The following is a 6,978-nucleotide window of genomic DNA, read 5'->3' on the forward strand; positions in this document are numbered from 1 at the left end:
ACTTCATTGTTTTATCTTTATCCCCGATAGTCAGCTCTATATACAGAATCAATTTTTGCTTCCACTGCTTCTGTGCTTGTGCAAGGTATTTTGTCTGTAAATCCAAATTTCCCAGTGGTCCAAGTCGCTTTATGCCCCCTGCCTTGCTTTCTTTCTAGATGGTGTTTTGTATTCCTTTTAATCACGTTCTTTTCCATATGGTTGGTCTCACAAGACTGACCGCAACCACCATGTTTCTTGCACCACATGTTGTGTGATAACTTAGAAGACTGTGCTTGTAAAACTAAACTGGCTCTTTATTAAGAGAACTATTTACAGAGGTACAGGAACTACAGCTAGCATTCAAGCCATGTGTATACAGATCGACTTCCTGGTGCCTCCCACAAACTCTTCCTTCTGCAACCTGTGCTCCTCCCTCCAAGTTCCATGCAGGTTGCTACATCTGAGATCAAAGTGTATCCTTTAGAACCATAAGTACCTATATTGTGGGATTTTGGTGGGACTCTTTCCTGAAATAAAATCACTGGAAAAGTGAACCTAAATTAAGGGTTATTTAATAATTGTAGGGGTTTTTTCCAGGAAAATTTATATAAATTCAATAAGTCATATCTGCAGAATCCTCCCTTCTGCCTTGTCCTATACTATATCTGGCATTTTCTGAACATGTGTGGCACTACAGTATTACATCCCATAATATACATAAGTTGTATGTATATGGACTTATTAATGTACATGCTAATGTTTGTTATTGTTTATGCAAACATTTGTTTTACTCTCTAAAATTTGCAAAGCTTTATCTATCTAGATTGGACAGTAACATTGGAAATCCTGTACGCTATAAATCAGTGCAGCATGCATACAATTACAATGACCACTACTTAGTATTGTGATGACCAACCTGCTATTATTTTTATTATTCATATCATAGTAGTGCCAAGAGGCCCTCGTCAGGATCCACAGTCCATTGAGCTGTGTGCTAAATAGACACATTGTAAAGAACTATCTCTGCCCCAAAAAGTTTACAGTCTTGAGCTGGGGACAACTGCCCTTCATTTGATGGAATCAGAACTGATTATACTAGCTCAAGAGGCAGAAGCCAATTATTTTTGGAGCAGGAGGATTTGAGTTTATCTCCACTATCACTGTGAAGTTAAGTGGCCATGGTATGTAGCATAGTTGCAACCATGACGTTTCAAATGGCCACAGATTTTCTTTGAATAGTAAACAGTGAACAGCAAGATCCAGTCCATACTTTTGTACCTCTGTGCTGAGTACAAAGCAAATACTATTTTGCAACACGTATCAGTGATTTCTAATCTTATCTAGTGTATTTAACAATCAATAGTATGACAGGAAAACATTTGACAAGCAACAAGGATGCAAACTTGAAATAGACATTATTTGGTAGCAAGTCTGATTTAGTAAATTGAAAATCATGGACTTCCCTGTTGCTGCACTTCAGAGATCTGTATGTGTTTGTATTACTTGCCAAAATAGGTCATGGTACATAATATCAATGAAATATAACTACTGCCCCATCAAAAACTGTTAGCTCTACAGTGAATTACATTGACTGGTTGTTAAATAATCCTTGTGGATTATTTAGTCTAAATTAATGGAAGAATCCACTTAATGGGCATCCTGGAACAGTTTCAGCCACTCTTAATTGTGATAGTTGCAATGCATTTCGATCGCTATGAACCATGGACTGCACACTTACTTGTGGAAAGTCTGTTTAAATGGCCTGCTAGCTGTTGTTTACAAACCATTTACAGCAATTACAAATCTAAATTCCATTTTTTTAAGAATGAGGACATATCCTAGTTCATCTTAAATCCCATTTGTGCCACCCTGATGATGCAAAAGGGACTTAAAGTTGCCCTAAACAAGAAGCTGAGGAGTCTTCTGATGGGAAAACTTTAACTGATACAGAGTTGGTGTAGCTGGCTCTCCACCCCAGACTCCTGCCTTCCCTCCCCTGGAATTGGAGGAACATTGGTGAGTACTGACAATGGGAGGGGATGGCCAGAACATGCTGTGCTCCAGTTATTCTCCAGCCAACTCTGTGGTCTCTAAGAGGCTATTACAACTGGCATAATTTACAGCAGCCTGCCACTGAATCAGACCCCAGACAGCCAACAGGATTAGGTACAAAACCATTTTTATTCCTGTCCTTCAGGTACACCAAGTACAGCTCCAACACATAAGAGAAATTAGCCCCTGGTGTTTACAAGTGTGTTTACATTATTGTTAATTTAATATACTTCTCTGTCTGTATACCTATAGTAACTCAGTGTTGCCAATTCATGTGATTTTTATCACAAGTCTCACTATATTTGTTGTTTTTCTTAAAGTCCTAGCTCCAGGAATCAGGTGATTACGTGAGAAGCTCAGCTTTCATTTTAAATAAAAGTAGGGCTGTCAAGCGATTAATTGCACAATTAATCGCACTGCTAAACAATAATAAAATACCATTTATTTAAATGTTTTGGATTATTTCTATGTTTTCAAATATATTGATTTCAATTACAACACAGAATACAAAGAGCATAGTGCTCACTTTATATTTATTTTTATTACAAATATTTGTGCTGTAAAAAACAAAAGAAATAGTATTTTTCAATTCTCCTCATAGAAGTACTGTAATGCAATCTCTTTATCATGAAAGTTGAACTTACAAATGTAGAATTATATATAAAAAAACCTGCATTCAAAAATAATACAGAGTGAAACTTTAGAGCCTACAAGTCCAGTCAGTCCTACTTCTTGTTCAGCCAATCACTCAGACAAACACTTTTGTTTACATTTGCAGGAGATAATGCTGCCCACTTCTTGGATACAGTGTCACCTGAAAGTGAGAACAGACATTCACATGGCACTCTTGTAGCCGACGTTGCAAGATATTTATGTGCCAGATGCACTAAAGATTCATATGTCACTTCATCTTCAACCACCATTCCAGAGGACATGCGTTCATACTGATGACAGGTTCTGCTCGATAACGATCCAAAGCAGTGCAGACCAATGCATGCTCACTTTCATCATCTGAGTCAGATGCCACGAGCAGAAGGTGGTTTTTTAGGTGGTTTGGGTTCTGTAGTTTCTGCATCGGAGTGTTGTTCTTTTAAGACTTCTGAAAGCATGCTCTACACCTCATCCCTCTCAGATTTTGGAAGGCACTTCAGATTCTTAAACCATTGGTTAAGTGTTGTGGCTATCTGTAGAAATCTCACATTGGTACCTTCTTTGCTTTTTGTCAAATCTGCAGTGAAAGTGTTCTTAAAACGAACAACGTGTGTTGGGTCATCATCTGAGACTGCTATAATATGAAATACATGGCAGAATGTGGGTAAAACAGAGCAGGAGACATACTATGCTCCCTCAAGGAGCTCAGTCAAAATTTAATTAATGCATTATTTTTTTAACAAGCGTCATCAGCATGGAAGCATGTCCTCTGGAATGGTAGCTGAAGCATGAAGGGGCATACGAATGTTTAGCATATCTGGCATGTAAATACATTGCAGTGCTAGCTACAAAAGTGCCGTGAGAACACCTGTTCTCACTTTCAGGTGACATTGTGAATAAGAAGCCATCAGCATTATCTCCCGTAAATGTAAACAACCTTGTTTGTCTTAGCGATTGGCTGAACAAGAATTAGGACTGAGTGGACTTGTAGGCTCTAAAGTTTTACATTGTTTTGTTTTTAAGTGCAGTTATGTAACAAAAATCTACACTGGTAAGTTGCACATTCACAATAAAGAGATTGCATTATGGTACTTGTATGAGGTGAATTGAAAAATACTATTTCTTTTGTTTATCATTTTTATAGTGCAAATATTTGTAATGAAAATAATAATATAAAGTGAGCACTGTACACTTTGTATTCGGTGTTGTAATAGAAATCAATATATTTGAAAATATAGAAAAACATCCAAAAATAGTTAACACATTTCAATTGGTATTCTATTTTTTAAGTATGATTAAAACTGTGATTAATCACAATTAATTTTTTAAATCACAATTAATATTAATATTTTTGAGTTAATCGCATGTGTTAACTGCGATTAATCGACAGCCCTAAAAAAAAGCAAGTTTTAGTCTTACGGTTGCAGAGTAAAGCTTGGAAATGTGACATCCTCATAGCATAAAGATTCAAAAGCTAGAAGCCAAATAAAAAGAGCCAAACATTATTTTTTTAAACCAGTTACATGATTTTGGGGATCTGACTCATGATCTCTGAACATCTGGGGTTAATAATGCTATATTTACTAAAGTTTAAGGGCATGTATGATTTTACGGATTGATGTAAAACACTGCTTTTTTTAGCAGGGAAAGTTGTGTAAATCTGGGATAATAAGAATGTTAATATAAACATAGCAATAACAAATAAAATTAAAGATTAAATTGTCAGGTCTTCTTTTCATGTCCTTCCACCACAATCATAGGTTTTTCCAACTTTTTCTCATTGGAGACCCTTCCCCCCAAAGGGGTATGTCCAGTTCACTGGGCTTCAAGAAGTACCTCTCTTGCAAAGAGGCAATCCCTGTTGCAGACAAGCACTCCTGGTGCATACACTTCCTTGGGGAAGGCCACATTCCTCAAAAGTGTGGTCTCTGCAAACAACTCAGGCCCAGGTCTCGCAAGGACAGGGAGTTGAGACAGAAGATCATCGTCATGGAGGCGGCTCTCCGGACCCCTGCCAAGAGTCACCTGGCACATGTGAGTCTTCCCCACAGCCCTCAACATCTAAAGGCTGTGGGTGGAAAAAACCAGCCACTGACCCCCCTCAGAAGTCATCAACAAAGAGAGCAGAAAGTCCCCATGGTGAGCCCAGAGTTAGCCGCAAATGATCTCCAGCATGCTTGGTATCCTCGGTACCATCGCCATCAAGATGATCCCAGCCTGGTACTCACGGCTAATGAAGATCTACAGCAGCAGGTACTGTTGACATGCCTACGGCAGAGAGTTCCAGGAGTCCCTGCTGCCACCTGCAGAGGCAGAGAGCTGCAGGGGTCCCCCTGCCGCCCATGGTGTAGCCTTCAGCCAGCGCTTGCTGAAGCCATGGAGGTCTTTGGAAGTCACGGATCCTATGACTTCCGTGACTACATTGCAGCCTTAATGATGATCACTGACATTTGTCATTTACAAGGTTATATGGGTGTGACCAAAAGCACCCCTATATTCACACCCTGCACACTCTTGTAATAATCTTTGTACAAATTGTGCCTGGTGAGATATCATTTGAAAGCTAATATCTCATTGGTAAATAATATCATGGTGAAATGTATGTATGTTATGTGTAAAGTTATTAAATCCCCCTGTATGATGTTATTAGTACATGTTGAAAACCACACAGCCCTGCCTAGGCAAAAGTTGTTAAACAGGTCTATCCGAAGCAAAGGAATGTGTGTTTGCCTCATGTTAAGCTGTGTAGAGCATAAGTACTAACCTCAGCGCAGACTGTTAAGAAGCAGGGCACAAACCCCAAACTGGTTGTGAGTTCTACACTTAGATTTCACCAACCATGGGTCAAGTATGAACTCCTCAGGCTCTACAACAGCCTTAATATGTCACAGTCAGTCCCCTTGGGTACTCCGATCTATCTTGCCACCCAGGCAAGCTTGCCTTTGTGATAGATGTTCCCTTGCACCAAACAGCACAACCATATTCAGGTTACTCCCAGTGCCAAAGGACCAATGGCTTATTCTTTCCTGTTTCATAACTTACACAAGTCAGATGATTATAATGCAAACACTTAATATAGCTTTATAACATGGGGTACAGATGGTATAAATAAGATCAATACGAGCGTTGCCAGGTGTCCGGTTTTCGACCAGAACGCCCAGTCAAAAACTGACCCTGGTGGCTCCAATCAGCACTGCTGATTGGGCTGTTAAAAGTCTGGTTGGTGGTGCACTGGGGCTAAGGCAGGCTCCCTGCCTGCCCTGGCTCCACTTGGCATCTGGAAGTGGCTGGCATGGCCAGTCCTAGGTGCAGAGGCAGCCACGGGGGTCTCTGTGCGCTGCCCCCACCTTGAGCACTGGCTCTGCAGCTCCCATTGGCCATGGTTCCCAGCCAATGGGAGCTGTGGGGGTGTCGCCTGCGGTCATGGGCAGTGCGCAGAGCCCCCTGGCCCCTCCGCCTAGGAGCCAGCCATGCCAGTTGCTTCCAGGAGCTGCATGGAGCCAGGGCAGGCAGGGAGTCTGCCTTAACCCTGCTGCGCCGCTGACCAGGAACTGCCTGAGGTAAATGCTGCCTGGCTGGAGCCCGCACGCTGAACTCCCTCCCTCACCCCAACTCCCTGCCCCAGGTCGGAACTCCCTCCTGCACCCTAACTCCCTCCCAGAGCCTGCAACCCTCATTCCCTCCCTCACACCAATCCCCTGCCCCAGCCCTGAGCCCCTTCCTGGAGCCCACACCCCCTCCCATACCCCAACTTCCTGCTGCACCCCCACACCCTGCCTCAGCCTTGAGCCCCCTCTGGCACCCCAAACCCCTCAACCCCAGCCCCATCCCAGAATCCACATCCCCAGCCGGAGCCCACACCCTCTCCCGCATTTCAACCCCCTGTCCCAGCCCTGAACCCTCTCCCGCACTCTGAATCCCTCATTTCTGGCCCCACCCCAGAACCCACACCCCCAGCCGGAGTCCTCACCCCCTCCCACACCGCAACCCCCTTCCCCAGCCCTGTGAAAGTGAGTGAGGGTGGGAGAGAGCGAGTGATGGAGGGATGGGGGATGGAATGAATGGGGGGTGGGGCCTCAGAGAAGGAGCGGGGCAAGGGTGTTCAGTTTTGCACGATTAGAAAGTTAGCAACTCTAATCAATATATGCAGCATCCTCCAAGCATTTCATAAAGGCTAAACACTAAACACATTCTTACAAATGTAACATCAATTTTAATAATACTAACACACAGGTGAGCCAGACTGGTTTCTAGCTATGCATATGTCAGTGTTCAGTGAGGCCTAGGGGCCTT

Source organism: Chelonia mydas, chromosome 2 (genome assembly GCF_015237465.2).
Source record: "Chelonia mydas isolate rCheMyd1 chromosome 2, rCheMyd1.pri.v2, whole genome shotgun sequence".
Taxonomy (NCBI): domain Eukaryota; kingdom Metazoa; phylum Chordata; order Testudines; family Cheloniidae; genus Chelonia; species Chelonia mydas.